Source organism: Hibiscus syriacus, unplaced genomic scaffold, assembly GCF_006381635.1.
Source record: "Hibiscus syriacus cultivar Baekdansim isolate YM2019G1 unplaced genomic scaffold, ASM638163v2 tig00003398_pilon, whole genome shotgun sequence".
NCBI lineage: Eukaryota > Viridiplantae > Streptophyta > Magnoliopsida > Malvales > Malvaceae > Hibiscus > Hibiscus syriacus.
In genome coordinates this window covers 2,419,947-2,441,753 of record NW_024061969.1, presented here as the reverse complement: position 1 = coordinate 2,441,753, position 21,807 = coordinate 2,419,947, and the positions used below count along the sequence as shown (strand labels likewise).

Here is a 21,807-nt window from a genome sequence, read left to right as displayed (position 1 = left end):
GAAAACTGACAGTGGGCGACGACGACGATGAGTGGGGAGTAGAGACATTCACTTTTATTGAATTTAGGGGTCAATTCATATTTTATATAGAGTTTAAGAGTTATATTACTATTTTAGATTGGATCAAGTCAAGGATAGTATTTTAATCTAAAAACTATGACAGATTTGTGGCAAGAAAAAAAATTAAAAATCATACAAGCGAGATAAGATCATATATAAATAATATTTTTTTCAAATCAATATCGAAACTGTCAAAAAAACCAACCCATTTAACCCATGCCCGTCCTTATTCATACTAATAAAAGTAATATCTTATTGTATATAGTCAATATTGTGCAAATCCTGTCTATGATAAGCTAATGAGTTTTAAAAGGGCTCAACCCGGCCCATCAAAGTAGTGTAACCAATGATCAGTTTCCATTGTAGTTTTCTTGTTATAGAAAAATGTTTGATGTTACCTATTATAAGTTTTGTCTGTCTTCATTTTCTTTCATATTAGTTCTCATTGTATTTCCCCAAACAAAATCATCTATTGAAACCCCAAAGGAAATAGAGAAGATAAAGAGGGAAGATGCAAGGGTTGATCAAAACTAGAACCTAATTGCTAGAGATCTTCATGTTGGAGATTCTCTCAAAGCTTCATGTTAAATCCTTGACCCGTTTCAGGTGCGTTTGTAAGCTCCTGTCTTCATCTTTTGAAACCCCTCATTTCATTACCAAACATCATCAGAACAACCTAAAAAACAATAACCTTAATCTCCTCCTCAAACTTTGTCATGGTGGCATCCATGATGACATCCATTATTTCTCTCAACTTTCGACCGAGAAAGACCAAAACTTTATAGTAAAACACAATATTCACTTACCTTTTTTTGAGAATTTTGTGCATGGACCTTTTAATGGAATTTTATGTTTAGCAGATCTAGGTGGTATTGGACATAATGTTCCCTTTGGAACCCATCTACCAGAGAGTATAAAATCCTTCCAAATCCACAATCCAACACCCTCCTGGACTATTGGATTTATCTAGTTTTAATTCCCTTGGTTTTGAGTATGATTCTCAAACTGATGACTTCAAACTTGTAAGATTTGTTACTAATTACTTTGAAGAGAATCAAGATGAAGGGTTGATGGTAGATTGGAACAGCCAAGTTGAGTTATATTCTCTTAAAAACAATTCATGGAAGAAAATTTCATTGGTTGATGGTTTTTCTTCTACTTTGTTTATTTATTGTCAGGCAGTTGCAATTGATCTCCTTATTCTTTCGTTTGATATGGTTAATGAAAAGTTTTCAACTTCACTACTGCCTAAATTTGGTGGGAGTTTAACAATATTATTTGGAACTTTTGGACTTCAATGGATTGCTTGGTGCTATTTTTTACCCAATTGAAGGATCTGACATGTCTTTTGATTTATGGGTTATGAATTGGTCATGGACTAAACAATTCAACTATTGGGGACGTTGAGCTCTCAAAAGCAAATTCAAGTATGAAAACCACTCCATGTGTGGCATATATATGCACCTACAATCATGATATATTGGTCAATAGAACTACATATCAGAGTTAACAACTAAGAAAATATGTGGGACGTAATTTCATGGATCCACTAAAACAACCAAAAGCAAACATAAACTTAAACAGTGTCAATGGTTTGGTCTTGTTTTGTGTGAAGCCAATGTTAAGGATATCTTGTTTTCTGGAAATTGTTGTCTTTTTTCTGCATATATATGATAATTCACATGAGCTTCTGTTTGTTCTTATAAAGAGTTAGGTTGGTTTTGCATATTTGTTTTTCCAATTTAAGAATTGGAAATCTAAACCTTTTTGTGTGTGATGATTTTCATTCCTGACCTCAGTTATTTGTTTTAGAGGTAAATGGATTGCAGTCTTGCAGTGGTCTTGTTTTAGGTTGTTCGTGCTTGGATGTGAGTCTCAAATATGAGTATTTTGATAGTTTTTTTATGTCGTTGGAGGGTCCTTAGAGGATCATATTCTCATACATCCTGAAATGTACAAACACAGAATACGGGATACATGCACAATCGAATAGCCTTTACAGGATACATGTTGAGATTTTGGACAGATTAGTGGTCATTTGTTTGATAGTTTTGCTGAAACGAGATACACTTTGTATCATACAACACATGAATGCAGAATAAAAGAAGGTTTTCATGTTACTTAGATCTGTATTTCTCTAAAAATATTCATATCATATATTTATGTTACTTAGAATCTCATTCCAGAAGCGTTAATTTATACTTCTTGATGAATATTTAATGGGAAAACAAAACAAAGTTGAAAACTATTGTCTCGAACAAAAATATATGGATTGAAATAGCACTTGTAGAACCTTCTGTAGTATATTCCACTAGATATGTCTTCCTTGTTTTTGGGTATGATTCTTAAACTGATTGCTTCAAAGTTGTAAGGTTTGTTACTAATTACTTTGAAGATAATCTAGTTGAAGGGTTGATGGCAGATTGGAACAACCAAGTCGAGTTATATTCCCTTAAAAGTGATTCAAATTGAGTTATAGGGAGGCAGTTGGGGATTATGATGAGTGATGACCTTATTCTTTCACTAGTTGAAGGGTTGATGGCAGATTGGAACAACCAAGTCGAGTTATATTCCCTTAAAAGTGATTCAAATTGAGTTATAGGGAGGCAGTTGGGGATTCTGATGAGTGATGACCTTATTCTTTCATTAGATATGGTTAATGAAAAGTTTACAACTTTACCATTGCCTGGATATGGTGGGACTTTAGCACAATACTATTTGCAGCTTTTGGACTTCAATGGATTTCTTGGTGTTATTTTTTTACCCAAGGGAAGGAACTAACAAGTCTTTTGATTTATGGGTTATGAAAGGGTCATGGACTAAACATTTCAGTGTTGAATCTGTTCTTATAGTTGAGAGGCCTTTGAGGTTTTGGAAAAATGGCAAATTATTTTTTGAGAGCTCTGATCATGAACTAGTGTTGTTTGATAGCTAAGGATCTATAAAGAAAAAAGGAAAGATCTAATGGGATTTGGTCTCTTGATATGCACTTAGCTCAACTATATTGTCTTGTGATGTTCTCAAATAATGGTGACTAGTTTAAGTTTCTGTTTTCTTTTTGTTGTTTCAGTGGATGAACAAAATTACTCCCTACAGATTTGCTTATTTGCAGGTGCATATATATTCTAGACTCGGAGTACTTTTCCTACTTGACTTTGCTTCATAGAAGTCAATGTCCCCAATAGATAAATGTCATTTGAAGTTGAAAATAAGAACTATTATTGTTGGTATTATTATGATGTGTTATTGTCTGTACTTTAGATCCAATGAAACAACATCAAAGGTTTGGTTTTGTTTCCTTTGTGGAATATTTCTGGAATTTGTTCTCTTTTTTCTGCATATATATAATAATTCACATGAGATTCTGTGTGTGCCTATAGAGAATTTACATGGTTTTGCATGTTTACTTTTTCGTTTAAGAGTTAGAATTCGAGACCTTTTTGTGTGAAATGATTTTTATTCTGGACCTCAGTTATTTGTTTTAGAGGTAAATGGATTACATTCTTGCAGAGGTCATGTTTTACGTTGTTCGTGCTCGTATACAAGTATCAAACATATTGAATATGGGTATTCTGATAGTTTCTTAATGTAATCGGAGGGTCCTTAGATGATCTTATGCTTGTATGTATATCCTAAAATGAACGAACATGAGATACATACATATATGAGTAGTCTGGACAGATTAGTGCTCATTCTTACATTTGTTTGATGGTTTTGCTGAAATGAGATATTGTGGGTGAAGGCAATAAAATTTTGCTTGCGAGGAGACTTGAACATGAAATAACCCAGAACAAAACCTAAGCCTTAGCCATTTTGGCTATGCTACAGTAGTTGAGATAACATTTGAGAAATATATCTTAAACCAAATAAAATAAGTTAACCCAAATACCAAATAAGATTTCAAATCAGTTCCAACTTACTCGTGAAAAAACTCAAGCTCCCAGAAATCTCCATCTCCTCCAAGATGTTTTATTGGCGTTCATCCTGCTTCAGCCGTCGTGGTTTGCACCATTATCATCTTCAACACTACCATCGTTCCTAGACCAAACACTAACCGTCAACTACCTCTAGCAACTCGCCGTTCGTCTCAAAGAAGAGAGGGGCTTTTTCAGTTTACACACCATTTATCTCGACTACCGTTCGCCGGTGGTTTTCATGGCCATCACCATTAGGAGTACCAGGCCGCCGCGAGCGAACCCCTACCAACCATCATTGTCGAATCATCGCGTTAGTCTTTGAGGACCGATCGAAGATCCATCCGAGAAAACCCAACGATTTTTTGCTTTTCCCTGACCCAAGCAACAACGAATATTTTTGTTGAATGGATGCCCATGGAGTGACCGGACCGCCCCGAACACCATTACCGTTACCTCACGTATCGTCACGTACCGTCTGCGCACGTAAAGATGGTCACCAATTTTCAAACCTTCTAGAATCGGTATGAGTCAACTTGAACTGGATTGAGTCTACTCGGATCGAATCGATTCAACCCGAACTATTCTGAGTCAACCCAAATCAGTCTAATCCTTTGAACTGATCCGTTAACTTTGACTTGGACTTTGATCAAGTTTGACCGTTGACTTTGACCAAAAAGTTAAATTTTTCAAAAAGTAATATATTATTTTTTTCGATGTCATGAGTCTAAATATAAAGTCAGTTTTGCCAAATTCAAACCCGATAAGCTATTTTCACTGATTTACCTTCCTATTCGATTTGATTTTCATGATTAAGTTTTGTTTTTGATGTAATTTCTTTTGTTATGTATATGAGATATCACGGGACATCGAATTCAAATTCGGGAGCAATCGAATGGAGCAAATGGTCGATCAATGTAGGCCAAAAATTGAGGTAGTACTTTACTACTCTATGCATGCTTTACGATACATGTCAGTAATTGGTCAATGCATGATCAAATATGATTTGGATATAAGTTTCGTTTGATTGTTTTAAACCTAATATGATTTCGGTAAAGTGATAAACAACTGATTAAGACTCGGAGGACTTGTATAACTGAATTTAATGGCTGATAAGAAATTCTAAGTTCGGTGATCAACAAATAAATTGGTTAACCTTGAAATCTTCACTTTGATTATTCTTGTGAAAAGAATTTTAACGCCATAAATTACTTGGATAAGAAATTAAAAAATTACTCTTGAGATGTAAAATGACATGGATTCACCCTGACAGTGGATTTGACTTGTGTAATCCCCTCAGACCGATGCGAGTAACCCGATCCGATCTGGGTTGTCACATGAGGGCCACTGGAGCGACCCGGTGTAAAATAGTGAAAATTTTAAAACTTTTTATCAGAACATGTAAACTTATAAAATAATTTGTCACTATTTAAAAATAAAACAGATTTTCAGACTCGTATATAAAACAAAACACAATTACATGCCCCCTAATTATATGTACCATACTCTGCAAACAACGCCGGAAGAACTCCCATACTTATGACGATAGTTGCACTGATACAATTCTTTTAACAGTAATGTTGAGTAATAGAGTGAGCTTCGGAAAGCTCCGTAATACAAAACTACCAGATGATGCTGAAGAACGTATAGATACAGATAAACATATCTTTCCTTATCGGTTCCGACATCTATAGATTTTTATGCTGAGCGAAGGTCCTACTGATATTTCAGGTAGTAACGAAAAATGAGTTTTCAGTTTAGATAAATATTTCGGATGTCTAGGTTCAGGAGATCAGAATAGGTTATCTACTGTGTTCCCGTAAAACCAGTAAAAAGATACAGATCTTTTAAAATATATTTATATATATATACCCCCATCCGTCACGTACAAAATGTACAGGTTCCCCAGAACCATACAACCCCATCACGTACAGTAAGGCCCTGAGCACAAAGCCGATAAGCCTCCATGTATTCTTCCTCCAACAATACCCCCAAATAAAACATGTTCCGTCCGTAAACGGATATATCAAAAATCAAAATATAATTCATGTCAAGTATCATATCAAAATCCAAGTCAAGTATCAGATCAGAATCCAAGTCAAGTATCAGATCAGAATCCATGTCAGATATCATATCAGAATCCATGTCAAGTATCATATTAGAATTCAAATCGAAAATCAGATAAAATATTAATGTGAGTAGGGAACACACCATAATTTACAGATATTATTCAAAGATTTTGGATAATCTTATCAGGTAGAGGAACACGAATCTTCAGTATACCGATAGAATTAAGAATCACTATTGGAAGAGTTCAATAACTGACGGAATCATCAGTTATGCAGAATATCACTTGAGCTGGTAAGGAAGAAATGAAGGTTTAGGACATTTACAGTCTATGTCGATTGATTTCATTATCAAACAATTTCAAATGAATATCTCCTAGAAATAATGTTTATCGACTGGTCAATTCATTGTCCTTACAGGGTATTTACACTTTAATACCACAAATTCTAGTCCATATATAATCTTCGGAATCATCGCTGAATAAATCTTCCAATGTCTTTTTTTCATGTTCACGCTTCCACTATTTCATGAAATGCTGACGTGCTTGATTTGTAGTTAATGATCCATAAGAACATTACATCATGTATGTTCATTAACGATTCCAGACTCATCCAAATCACTTACTTAATCCTTAGTCCTTGAGGTTACTAAATTCATTTAGCAGTCAAGTCTATTACAGTTACTTCGAATTTTCCAGAGTAATTCAGACGTTCCTGAATTTCAGATACATATTGTACCTTCGTTCAATTCGGTCTTCGTGGTTGATTTATCGAACAAATATCCAATTCTTATTACTGAATGCAATCTAGAGTTTAGCTGTATACTTTCCAAATTATCATCGAGCCAAATTTGAGAAGACGAACACACATTCAAGTAATATCTATGTCGTTCAGGTACTGACTTATCATTAAGGTTGATCGACTCACTTAAGTTGTGTTCCATAACTTTTAAAGGTAGTTCAAAACCTATGCTTATTTGGATTCCTTAATTAATCCAAGACATTTACTTAGTATAGGCCATAAGGGTATTTTTGTCATTTTGGTGTTCAGTTTCATTCCAATCATTACAGAGCTCGAGGATATCCACTCATTCCTGAGCTTGGTGATTTTCTTGGGTCATTTCCATTATAGGGTATTATGGTCATTCTACAGATCCGATGTATTTCAATCATTTCCTTCCATCCTGTCTTATTATTTAATACCAATTTATCATCTATTTCAGTCCCTTCGAACAATTCTGTTAAAAGAGCACCCCAATAAATTGTTCTTCAGGTATTTACTCGCAACTCGGATATTTTCGGGTCAAGTGCCTTCTCAGATATTTACCAACGGAATATCAAGAATTTTTTTGCACTAAGTCAGGATCTTAACAATCAAATTCGTACTTAATCGAGTTAAGTACAAATCCTCAAAGTACTTTCTCATTCAGGGTTAACTCGAATTATTTTACCTCTCAAGAGGATTTTCGTAATTTCTTAACCAGATAATTTTGATATTAGCTCTTAATGAAAATAATTATAATTTAAAGATCCTATGGTCAATTGTTTTCCCGAACATTATCTAGTCTTGAAATTATTCCTTAACAAACTTTTAGCATCTTGCGCAAACCCTTTTTGGCGTTAAACACCAATTATCCAAAATTTCTAAATAAAACTATTATTTCTTATGCACATCTGTAATTATATCAGATCAATATGTATTTTCAGAATTATTAACCAATTTCCAGGGACAATTCAAGTTATACTACAATATAAGGGTATTTTCGTAATTTTACCCTACCAGAGTATTCTCATAATTTCCTATCCAAGTACCTTTAACATTTAACCTTTGATGATATAAAATATAAGTTACAAATACAGTGTTGATTTCTTTATCACTAATCACAAACTTGTAATTTAATTTTAACAATTCCTCAATCTCTTATTTAGTCATTCGATCCGTATTCAGTTACAAAATTTCTACCACATTCATATAGAGTGTATAAATTATTCAACTCCAAAAAAATGACCAACATTATCTTATTTATGCATTTACCAATATCAACATGTTCCATAAAGCATAAAGAGGTAGTAAAGTATAACCTCGATTTTTGTGTCATACTGATCGACCATATAAATTCCATTCGAATGCCTTCGATCTTTAATTCATCTTCAAATAATTCCTCAAATACATATCAACATAAATTTCATTAAAAATGGAGCTTAATTTTGAAAAACGGATCGAATCTGGTGATAAATCAGTGAAAACAGCTTACTGGGTTCGAATTTGAAGAAACGACTTCGGAATCGGACTCAGGACCTGTCAACTAAACCCAAAATATTACTCTTGAATTCCAGCTCGCCAATTTGATTTCTAGCTTCCAATATTTTCTAACTAACACAGACAATCTTGTAATTTAATCCTACAAAAGAAAGCCAAGGGCTAAGCTGGGTGAAAATACATGTTTATACAATGGTCCAACATGATCATCGTTTACGGCAACTATCCCATTTGACTTAAGGAATGGGAAATAGTATTTGTACCCATGGCATTTAATAATTACATCTACATCAACAATTGATCCATCTTGGAATACAACTTTATCATATTCATGTGCGCATTCAATCATTGAATGTTGCCAAGCGTCATCATGTTTTTCCAACTTTATCAATCGGAAATTAGGTCCTCTAATAGCCTGGTGAACTTGTTTTGCAAGTGGGGCGATCTCTCTTAGAATGTCGGTGGCACTTGGTCCATTTCCGATGAGCACCACTATCTTATTTTTTTAGATAGAATTATCGCCCCGTTTCATTAACAATGTCTTTACAAACATCAACAACATAAAGTTTGGTGGCCTAGTGTACTGACTCCTTGCTATATCTATGGGAATTTTCTTTCTTCCTCAAGCATGAGCTAATGGCGAGCATATGTAAATGCAAAACGCAATGAGAAAACTAAAGAGAAACACAACAACAAGTTAATACAAATTGGTTTCTCACCTTATCGACTGCAAGAGTGAAAACTTCAAGATATTTCCCAATGAAATTTTGCTTCATTCAAAACCACTTCATGTTCAAATCGAATCAGCTCCATCAACCAAAAGTCCCAGGCAAAATCCTCGAGAAACCTGAGCACCTCCTCGTGAACCGAAAAATGTCTCGGATCACCACCTTCTTTCTTCGTAAATGGATAGTCTAAGAATCCCATGACCTGCCTAGGAAGGTTGACTCTAAGAGATCTGTAAAGGCTTCTGTGAAGAATTTTCCGATTGAGGTAAATGGCAAACAAGTCGATCTCCACCTGTGTATACCACCAACTTTGTCGGCCTTTTCAAATACGACAACATAGTGACCTTCTCTTTGAAGCTCCCTCTGTCCATATTTCCTGCTCTCAGACTTGATGGGATTCATTAAAAGAAGAAAAATGAAGACTGTCTCTCTTTAGTAGAATACATCCGGTGGGATCAAAGGTGGTGACAGAGAGATATGGATAAGGATGGAGTGTTGGGGCAAACACTTGAGGAAAATGTTCAATGCAAGTGGATGAATAATCCTTATTTTATTCCCATCTCACCCAACAATCTGTCCACATTCTACCTAATTCTGAAAAACCACATGAATGTTATAATTAACTAAAGATTGGGGTGGTACAATTCTCCCCTACTTAAAAGAATTTCGTCCACGAAATTCATTAATGTCACATAATTGCATAAATGAAACTTCCATAAGTTTTTTCATATCTTCAAGTAGCTTTTACAGAAGTATCTGTCCTCTACTAATCTTTAACCAGTTTAGTATACATTCTTATCAGAACTCTCCCTCATTCCAATAAAAGAACCAGAATGAAAATATCCCTGTGGAATCAATTCAAACTTGGTTACAATAATAGATTCATAGAGCAGTAACATATCTCAATTTCATTTCTAGAGTCGGGTCAAAATTTCTCGGATAAATAACTCTCACATTACTTGTGAGGTATATTCCAGAATTCAAACAGACGTTACTGGTATTCCTTTTTGCAACGGTAGAGCACTAATGGTTAGAAAACTTATATTAGCTCATTGTAGAGAGGGACTCGACCTTGGAGTTCCGGCTTAGAGAGGTACAATTGTAGTCTAGCGGCATGTACTAATAAGACATCTTTTGACATTCGATCGACTGGTCTATAATGAAAATTTTGACTCAAACCAAAGCTCTGATACAACTAAATGTAATCCCCTCAGACCGATGCGGGTAACCCGATCCGATCTGGGTTGTCACATTAGGGCCACCGGAGCGACCCACTATAAAAAATATCAGAAAATTTAAAACTTTTTATCAGAACATGTAAACTTATAAAATCATTTGTTACTATTTAAAAATAAAACAGATTTTTAGACTCGTATATAAAAAAAATACAATTACATGCCCCCTAATTATATGTATTATACTCTGCAAACAACGCCGGGAGAACTCCCTTACTGATGACGATAGTTTCACTGGTACAATTCTTTTAACCTGCAATGTTGAGTAATAGAGTGAACTTCGGAAAGCTCAGTAATACAAAACTACCTGATGATGCTGAAGAATGTGCAGATACAGATAAACATATCTTTCCTTATTGGTTCTGACATCTATAGATTTTTATGCTGAGCGAAGGTCCTACTGATATTTCAGGTGATAGCGAAAAATGAGTTTTCAGTTTAGATAAATATTTCGGATGTCTAGGTTCAGGAGATCAGAATAGGTTATCTAGTGTGTTCCCGTAAAACCAGTAAAAAAATACATATCTTTTAAAACTTATTTATATATATATACCCTCACCCGTCACGTACAAAATGTATAGGTTCCCTAGAACCATACAACCTCATCACGTAGTGTAAGGCCCTGAGCACAAAGTCGAGGAGCCTCCAGGTATTCTTCCTCCAACAATACCCCAAATAAAACATGTTCCATCCGTAAACGGATATATCAAAAATCAAAATATAATTCATGTCAAGTATCATATCAAAATCCAGGTAAAGTATCATATCAGAATCCATGTCAAGTATCAAATCATAATTCAAATCGAAAATCAGATAAAATATTCATGTGAGTAGGGAACACACCAGAATTTACAGATATTATTCAAAGATATTGGATTATCTTATCAGGTAGAGGAACACGAATCTTCAGTATACCGATAGAATTCAGAATCACTATTGGAAGAGTTCAATAACTGACGGAATCATCAGTTATGCAGAATATCACTTGAGCTGGTAAGGAAGAAATGAATATCTCCCAGAAATAATGTTTATCGACTGGTCAATTCATTGTCCTTACAGGGTATTTACACTTTAATACCAAAAATTCTAGTCCATATATAATCTTCGGAATCATCACTGAATAAATCTTCTAATGTCTTTATTTCATGTTCACGCTTCCACTATATCATAAAATGTTGACGTGCTTGATTTGAAGTTCATGATCCATAAGAACATTACATCATGTATGTTCATTAACGCTTACAGACTCATCCAAATCACTTACTTAATCCTTAGTCCTTGAGGTTACTAAATTCATTTAGCAGTCAAGTCCATTACAGTTACTTCGGATTTTCCAAAGTAATTCAGACGTTCCTGAATTTCAGATACATATTGTACCTTCGTTCAATTCGGTCTTCGTGGTTGATTTATCGAACAAATATCCAATTCTTATTACTGAATGCGATCTAGAGTTTAGCTGTATACTTTCCAAATTATCATCGAGCCAAACTTGAGAAGACGAACACACATTCAAGTAATATCTATGTCGTTCTGGTACTGACTTATCGTTAAGGTTGATCGACTCACTTAAGTTGTGTTCCATAACTTTTAAAGGTAGTTCAAAACCTATGCTTATTTGGATTCCTTAATTAATCCAAGACATTTACTTAGTATAGGCCATAAGGGTATTTTGGTCATTTTGGTATTCAGTTTCATTCCAATCATTACAGAGCTCGAGGATATCCACTCATTCCTGAGCTTGGTGATTTTCTTGGGTCATTTCCATTATATGGTATTATGGTCATTCTACAGATCCGATGTATTTCAATCATTTCCTTCAATCCTGTCTTATTATTTAATACCAATTTATCATCTATTTCAGTCCCTTCAAACAATTCTGATAAAAGAACACCCCGATAAATTATTCTTCATGTATTTACTCACAACTCGTATATTTTCGGGGTTAACTCGAACTATTTTACCTCTCAAGAGAATTTTCGTAATTTCTTAACCAGATAATTTTGATATTAGCTCTTAATGAAAATAATTATAATTTAAAGATCCTATGATCAATTGTTTTCCCGAACATTCTCTAGTCTTGAAATTATTCCTTAACAAACTTTTAGCATCTTGCGCAAACCCTTTTTGGCGTTAAAAACCAATTATCCAAATTTTCTAAATAAAACTATTATTTCTTCTATACATCTGCAATTATATCAGATCAATATGTCTTTTCAGAGTTATTAACCAATTTCCAGGGACAATTCATGTTATACTACAATATAAGGGTATTTTCATAATTTTACCCTACCAGAGTATTCTCATAATTTCCCATCCAAGTACCTTTAACATTTAACCTTTGATGATATAAAAAATAAGTTACAAATACATGACTGATTTCTTTATCACTAATCTCAAACTTGTAATTTAATTCTAACAATTCCTCAATCTCTTATTTAGTCATTCGATCTGTATTCAATTACAGAATTTCTACCACATTCATATCGAGTGTATAAATTATTAAACTCCACAAAAGTGACCAACATTATCTTATTCATGCATTTACCAATATTAACATGTTCCATAAAGCATAAAGAGGTAGTAAAGTATTACCTCGATTTTCGTGCCATACTAAACAACCATATAAATTCCATTCGAATGCCCTCGATCTTTAATTCATCTTCAAATAATTCCTTAAATACATATTAACATAAATTTCATTAAAAATGGAGCTTAATTTCAAAAAACGGATCGAATCTGGTGATAAATCAGTGAAAACAACTTACTGGATTCGAATTTGAAGAAACGGATTTCGGAATCGGACTCAGGACGTCAACAAAACCCAAAATATTACTCTTGAATTCCAGCTCGCCGATTTGATTACTAGCTTCCAATCTTTTTCTAACGAACACATACAATCTTGTAATTTAATCCTACAAAAGAAAGCCACGGGCTAAGCTGGGTGGAAATACATGTTTATACAATGGTCCAACATGATCATCGTTTACAGCAACTATCCCATATGACTTAAGGAATGGGAAATAGTATTTGTACCCAGGGCAATTAATAATTACATCTACATCAACAATTGATCCATCTTGGAATACAACTTTACCATATTCATGTGCGCATTCAATCATTGAATGTTGCCAAGCGTCATCATGTTTTTCCAACTTTATCAACCGAAAATTAGGTCCTCTAACAGCCTGGTGAACTTGTTTTGCAAGTGGGGCGATCTCTCTTAGAATGTCGGTGGCACTTGGTCCGTTTCCGATGAGCACCACTATCTTATTTTTTAGATAGAATTATCGCCCCGTTTTATTAACAATGTCTTTACAAACATCAACAACATATAGTTTGGTGGCCTAGTGTACTGACTCCTTGCTATATCTATAGGAATGTTCTTTCTTCCTCAAGCATGAGCTAATGGCGAGCATATATAAATGCAAAACGTGACGAGAAACCTAAAGAGAAACACAACAACAAGTTAATACAAATTGGTTTCTCACCTTATCGACTGCAAGAGTGAAAACTTCAAGATATTTCCCAATGAAATTATTCTTCATTCAAAACCACTTCATGTTCAAATCGAATAAGCTCCATCAACCCGAAGTCCCATACAAAATCCTCGAGAAACCTGAGCACCTCCTCGTGACCCGAAAAATATCTCGGATCATCACCTTCTTTCTTCGTAAATGGATAGTCCAAGAATCCCATGACCTGCCTAGGAAGGTTGACTCTAAGAGATCTGTAAAGGCTTCTGTGAAAAAAATTTCGATTCAGGTAAATGCCCAACAGGTCGGTCTCCACCTGTGTATTATAGAGCCACGTACCACCAACTTTGTCTGCCTTTTCAAATACGACAACACAGTGACCTTCTCTTTGAAGCTCTCTCTGTCCATATTTCCTGCTCTCATACTTGATGGGATTCATTAAAAGAAGAAAAATGAAGACTGCCTCTTTTCAGTAGAATACATCTGGTGAGATCAAAGGCGGTGACAGAGAGATATGGATAAGGATGGAGTATTGGGGCAAACACTTGAGGAAAATGTTCAATGCAAGTGGATGAATAATCCTTATTTTATTCCCTTCTCACCCAACAATTTGTCCACATTCTACCTAATTTTGAACAAACCACATGAATGTTATAATTAACAAAAGATTGGGGTGTTACAACTTGAGCATTCATAATCTACCCCATAAATTTATTGTTTCACTTGTTAAATTCTTGTTATGTTTGGAAAACTTTAATAATCAATTGCTATCTCTGAAAAGACACTAAACCTAGAATTTTTTATTTCTGAGCAAATATCTAAAGACTAATTTACCGGAAGTACTCTTTATGTTCGAGTTGTTCGAAATGATTCCAAAAAATAAAAAAATGAATTAAATGGAAAGCATGGATTGAATGAAAGGATCGAAATACCCTTGAACTCTAAAATGACTGAAATACCCTTAAATTCTAAAATGACCAAAATACTCTAAGCTCTAAAATGATAAAAATGTCTTTGTGCTTCTAAATGACTGAGGGGCCCTCGAGGTTCCAAATAACTTAAACACTATTACGACTTGGAATAAGTGAATGTCTTAGATAAATCCTAAAAGTACTAATAAAATTAAAGGTTGTATCGCCCCTAAAGGTTGAAGCATGACCCAAGCATATAGGTTATGCTTGCTACTGTTTGATATGAGAATAAAAAATAAATACTACCTAAGTACATGTTCGTCTCCTCAAGATTCATCCAATGATAGTTCTGAAGGTGATCAGTCGACTCTATAGTGCAATAAGTATTAAGAAATGAATATTCGTGAAGTTTTTCTACATGCATACTTGGTAAGTATCGCCTTTGATGGGATTTGTACAATTCGATTGGACTTAGAAGCCTGTTAAATGCTTGAAATCTGAAATATTGTAAATCGCTGCTTACCCTTATTAAACTAAATTACCAAAATTTCTCAAGAATCAAACGACTAAAATACCCTTGTAAGTCTAATTGATGAAATGAAGTATGATTTTTTATTTTTGTATCTGATACAGTATATCTGATTCTCGATTCCTGATTTCTGATATTACTGTTTATTGTTTGAAAGTTCCTTTTTATTGGGGTTTATCTGGGATTTCGACATGGAGTCTCTGAGGTGCAACTCCGATCAAGTTGATAATTCTTTATGGACCTAAAGTGACCCTTGGGTTAGCTCCTATGCTATGGCTAGGGTAGGTCCTTACCGCAGACTCATTTTCTTTGTGCGTAGGGAAAGTTCTTACAGTAGACTCATTTGCTTTGTGCACAGTGTGCGTTCTTACCGTAAGCTCATTTGCTTCGTGCATAGGGGAAAACCTTACTGCATGCCCATTTTGCATCATGCATAGGGGAAAACTTTACTGTATGCTCCTTTGCCTTGTGCATAGGGAAATTTGTCTAGACCCAATGTGCTCCCTTAGGTTGGTTCCTATTCCCAATGAACCTGTATAAGTCCTTATGGATGCAATTCCGGAGAATTGCATATCGGTGTTCTGTTGGAGTGTATTGCTATTGTTTTAAAATATGTTTTTAAACTATTACTATTTTTAAAATATTTATACACTTTTCTATGGTTTTTTTGGAATGTACTAAACTCCTCAACTCAATTTCTTGAATCTGTATCTCTTAATGTTTCCTTCAGATTGTAAGCCTTTCGACTATTACTTGAAAAACTAATGAATGAATCTGAACTCGCCATTAGAACCTAATGATACCTATATCGCTAAGAAAATTTATGCTTTACCTTACCTGATGGCCTATTGCATTTATTTGATAATTTTGTATTATTGAGCTTCACAAAGTTCACTCTGTTACTTACTATTTCAGGTTTAAGGATTTGATCTTGTGCATTTATCGACATCAGTAATGGAGTTCCACTATATTGTTTGTGGAGTACGGTGCATATATTTAGGGGGCATGTATGTCATATAATGCTTTTATATTAAAGTATGAAATTTGTTTTTATACAGTACATTGTTGAATTCTGTTTTGATTATAAAATACTTTTTGAACTTATTTTTTTATTTATAAATTGTTTAATGGTTTTTAAATGGTTTAACGAAAATTTTAATTTTCTTTGGATTTTCAGTGTGGGTCGCTCTGGTGGCCCTAATGTGGCACCTCGGATCGGGTTCTGAAGGTGTTACATTCATCGCATGACTGCAAAAAAATAAAAAAATAAAAATGGTTTAGCATCTAAGTTGATCTTTATTTCCCTGAAAATATTCATATCTAATATTTATGTCTATTTGGTTTGACACAAATGTAATTTTTTTTAAATTTATTACCAATACAAATATGTTTAATGTGATGATTGAATTAATATAACATCCTAAAATCTTTATGGACTTAGCGTGTCACATTGACCATCGAAGCAACTACTATTATAATTTTTCTTTTAAATATTTAATTTGTCCTGTTGGAATGATGGGTTCCCCTTCATTAATTTTTTTAAAAAAATTTCAAATGGTCATCGCTATGGCTATGTATGGGAACTCGTCCTACTGGAATGTTGTTTTCTCTTTAAATTTAAAAATATTGAAAAATTGAAAAGAATACCAACGATAATTTTTTTGAACTCGTCCTAGTGATATGATAAGTCCAGAAGTTCTATTAAATTGAATTTAAAAAAAATCTCGTAGAACTTGTCCTGTTGAAACAACGAGTTCCATTAAATTAATATATTTCGAAGAATTGTCTTGTGGACATAGCGAATTCCATAATTACTATAACAAATGACCTAGATCTCAAAATAAATTTCTAACTCCTTCATTTGGGGAAAAAAAGTTTATGCCTACAATATTGTTGCGTATGTGAGTGCTATAAATTAAACGTAAATTTGTGCAAGTATGCACAATCGAACAAAGAATACAGTAGCGAGTGAGTATCATCTCCACAAGAATTGGAGGGATTTCCAGGCTAAGCTAATGCACCAAAAATATATGAATTAAATGTAGTCTATACAGTGGTATAAACAAACGAGTAAGAATATTGTGGCAAAGTATTGAAGTGTGGATTGTGAAATGTTATGGCAAACAGTAAAATAAAGTCAAAAAATTGTTATGACAAAATAAAGTTACTTGACAATCTCTCACAAACAAGCTACAATAGGTATAAATGATTGGGTTACTAAGGAATCCTATACCTTGTCTCTAAAATGGTTCACCTTTCCCATGAGTTTTTTGCTCGACAGGATTTACTAAAGTGTTCCTAGGTTATCTCTAGTACGGAACATGATAGAGAAAATGCTATGGCAATACCCTTCAGTGTAAACTGCAACATAATCCTATAAGTTAAAGCCTTGCCATCCCATCTTAGCTCCATTGTTCACGTCGATCTAACCTAACTCTCTCAATATTAGGCATTAAAACTTAGAAAATGACTAACTCTAAAAAGATCTTACAAATCTAAGCTAGTCACATTCAAACAATGAATAAAACAACATTGAAGCATGGAAGCATAAATCATTCATCAAAAAGAAAATATAAATATTCAAAGCAAACCCACACCAAATAAGGTTAGTTCATGGTAGGGTACAAATCATCCACAAGAATAATCATTTTTTCCAAAACCCACAAATAAATATAACTGAAAAACAACGAAGGAGATAGAGAACTCCCAAGTGTTGTTGCGAGCTTTCGTGAACCACCTTAGCAAGCTAGATTCTCTCAAAGGCCTAGCATGCTATCCCCTTGGAGCTTGGTTATAGAAAACACCATGAAAGGAGGAAGAAAATAATGGATCTCTTTGTTTTTCACCTTGTTTGCCACACCCTTTTCTCTTCCTCTCTTATCTTATTTATACTACAAAAAAAACTCTCCATCTTCCAAGAACTCTTAAATTCACAATAAAACACTCTAACTCCCAAGAGAATCTTAATTTCACAATAAAACACTCTAACTCCCAAGTGACTCTTAAATTCCCCCCTTTAATATGGGATTTTAATTCCTTTTGTAACCTAAGGAAATATTCTCTTCATATTATTGGGTTGGGCAGCTTTCAGAGGAGGTTTCACATGTGGAGAGTTGGCAGCTATTAAAGATATCTTTGTCATTTTTGTCTTTTTCTGTGGTCATAAATGCCGTCTAAAATGATGTAACATTTCTAAAATTCTCCTTCGGTCCTTTAGCATCAGTTACCTGTACATCATCAACAAAACACGACCTTTCCCCTTATGCAACACCAATTTCAACAATAAAATGTTGCAATAAATATTAAAACTATGCAACTTCATAGACTTAAATGCAACTATATGTAGTTAAACGAGCCTTTTAAAAAACCAATAACCTAAGTAAAAGATCATAAAATATGACATTTTTATAAGGTTATCAAATACCCGGCTAAAACGCAAGTCAACTCGATTTATAATAATTAAAAAAATAAAAACAAAGAGACATATTTTAGATTCCAATATTGATAAAATTTTCTCTTACTATTTTGCTATAAATTATGATCAAATAATAGTCTTCAAATTATTATGAAGTACAGTCACGTTAAGAAAACTAATTGTATACATATAATAAATTTACATAATGACAAAAAAAAGTTAGCTAGAACAATAAGCAAATTATAAGGACAAAAAATATGTTACAACCAGTGACGAATCTAGAAATACTTTTTAGGATGGACACATATATATTAATAATATAAATTTTTCGTATGGGTATACACAAATAAAATTTCAGGATGAACACCCTCAATAAAATGAATTACTAATATAAAAAAATTTGAATTTCAATACCCATAAGCAAATAACAAAAATCATGTTGATTAGATATATATATATATATATATATGTATATAAGTATATAGAGCATGGTACTTGCATGCAACATTTATAAGAGTTATAAAAAGTAATTGAATTTACAAAAGAAAAAGTTATAAATATCGTCGAATATTGATTATAATAATGTGGTCGAAAACTACATTAGGAGTTAGGCAGGGTATAACAGATCCAGGTGACCGTATATTTCCTTTCAGTTTGCTTATTACTTCGTATATTGTTTTAAACAAAATCTTTATAAATTTAACAGTTTTATGTAAATGTATATGAAAGCATGCAATAGCTTGGGATAGAACGAGGGGGGCGGGTGGGGGCAGTCATCGCCCTGAAATTTTCAAATTCTTCTATATTTTATATTCTTTTATGTGTATTTTTTTATATTTTATGTGATTCTATATATGTTGAAGATGATGACCAGTTTGTTTAGGTTTCTGTTTTTTAGTGCATTTGTGAAATTTATGCCTAGCAAATCAACTCTTATCTGCTGATCTAACAACCAGCATATCATTATTTGCAGGCGCATATGCATGCCAAAATGGAGCAGTTTTCATACTTGAATTGTACTTTATAGAGCTCGATGTCTCCAATACTTGAATGAATTTTGAAGTTGAATATAGGAACTATTAGTATTGTCGTTGTTATGATAATGTCTTATAATCTGTGAAGCCATTGTTATGAACCATATTGTTAAATGTAAGATACGAGTATGTATCGGATACGAGTACGTGCCAGCCAAGTACATTTTCTGGTAAGGGTGACTGTTAAATGTAAGATACGAGTATGTAGACACTAATTTTTCAGTTTGCTTTTATTATTTTTATTATTATTATTATTATTATATATTATTATTATTAAACTTATTATTATTATTTTATAAATTATATTACAAGCCCAAATCCCGGAAGCCCAATTACAATAACCCATACCCAAATGGCCCAAAGAAAACCCTAAACAAGATTAGGGTTTCCATTATCTCAGCTTATAGCCGCTGCATCTCTCAGCCGTTGGATCTGAGAGATCCAATGTTCTACAGGAGGTCCACATTTCTGCTAGGGTTTCTAAACCCTAGCTTCTACGCCGCTGCCGCTGGAGAAGGATGACAAGCCGACCGCTGCTTCACTGCCAGATGACCCAACCAGTTGCTGTCACCACCACGACTGACTCCTTTGGTAATGCCACATCGATGCCGTAGATTCCAGAACACCAGATGGCAGCCTACATCGAAGCCCTATGGTGAGTCACCACCATAGCTATGGTGACTCACCTAGGCAACCTCCTTGGGACCGGTCCGACCAGAACGTCGATGGTGGCCATAAAAGCCATCATCCCTGCAAAACAAAAAAAAGAAAGGAGGAGAGACAGGAACCGAGAGCAAACACCCACAACCACAGACAGCAAACAGAACAACACCGAGAGAAAAACAACCAAACAAGAAACAGAAAAAAAGAAAAAAACGAAAAGAGACTCACCGTAGCCTTCACCCCTCGCCAGAAACGAAACGTCGAAGGTAAAATAATTGTAGATCTACGTTGTTGGGTAGCATTTTAAGCTAAAATAACCTAGGATCTAGATTTAGGGTAAATGGGACTACTTTTTGGGAAAAATTTATAAGCGCCGGTGGCCAGCGTCGGAAACGGTGGCCGGTCGAAATTCGGCGAGGGAATTTGTAGAGAGAAGGCAGAGCTTCTCTCTCTTTAAAGAGAGAAACAGAATAAAGAAATGAGGGAGACCGACCATTTTAGGCTGGTTTTTGGGTTTAAATACCCCTCCCCGAAAGACGTTGTTTTAGGGGAGGGGTCTGTGTGTAATTTGATAAAGTGTAAAACCCTTTCCGTAATACCCAGTGTTTTGAAACTTTGAATTATAATCACTTAAATCAACTTTTGATCATTTTAATTTGGTATTTAAATTTTTTTTAATTTATAATTTAGTCCATTACATGTTTATATATATGTATTAGGGTAAATACTATATTTAGTCCTTCATAATTTTATTTATTTATATTTTAATCACTGATTAATTAATTAGGGTTAATTACACTATTAGTAATTATTTTTTATGATACTTCGAATAAGGGCCATTAATTTATATATTTCATATTTTAAATAGTTTGATATATGTGTGATTATTAGTATAATTTTTATTTTATTATTATTTTTTATATATGTTTAAATTATTATTTCATTATTATTTATTACTATTATCTTAAGTCATATATATATATATATAATATTTATTTTTTTTTATTTGTTTTCTATTAAAATCCTATTTATAAATTTAATTTTATAAATTACTTTTAAGAAAAATAATCATATTTTAATATATATTTATTTTTCAATATTAAGAAAGGGCAGTCTTAAAGCAACTGGATGTCCATTTTCTGATATTTTTAAATAAATAAATATCTTACTTTTATAAATTATGTATATATTAATCTATTTTTTATTATTTTTAGATAAATGTTTTATTAATATTTATTTATTTTTTAGTATTAAGAAAAGAGTTGTCTTAAAGCACATAGAAGTCATTTTTTGATATTTCTAAATAAATAAATATCTTATTTATATATATATAAATTAATAGATTTTCTTAAAATTATAATAATAAATTTGAAATAACATGATTATAAATTAAATAAATTTTTTAATATTTAAATTTCTAATAATAGAGACAATTTATAATTAATGAGTACCAATTTTGGGCGTTATAGGGGTTCTAATCCTTCCCTAAATGTAACCGACCACGAATCCCTACTTTATTA

The 21,807-nt window shown here is 33.4% G+C and overlaps 1 long non-coding RNA gene across 1 annotated transcript; it reads left to right on the top strand.

Annotated features, from left to right (window-relative positions):
- The first annotated feature begins 623 nt into the window (after window positions 1-623).
- Window positions 624-18,756, top strand: LOC120176649. Its single transcript, XR_005521341.1, has 3 exons — window positions 624-883; window positions 7,969-7,979; window positions 18,747-18,756. It is a non-coding gene; the product is annotated as an uncharacterized LOC120176649 (long non-coding RNA).
- The last annotated feature ends 3,051 nt before the right edge of the window (window positions 18,757-21,807 follow it).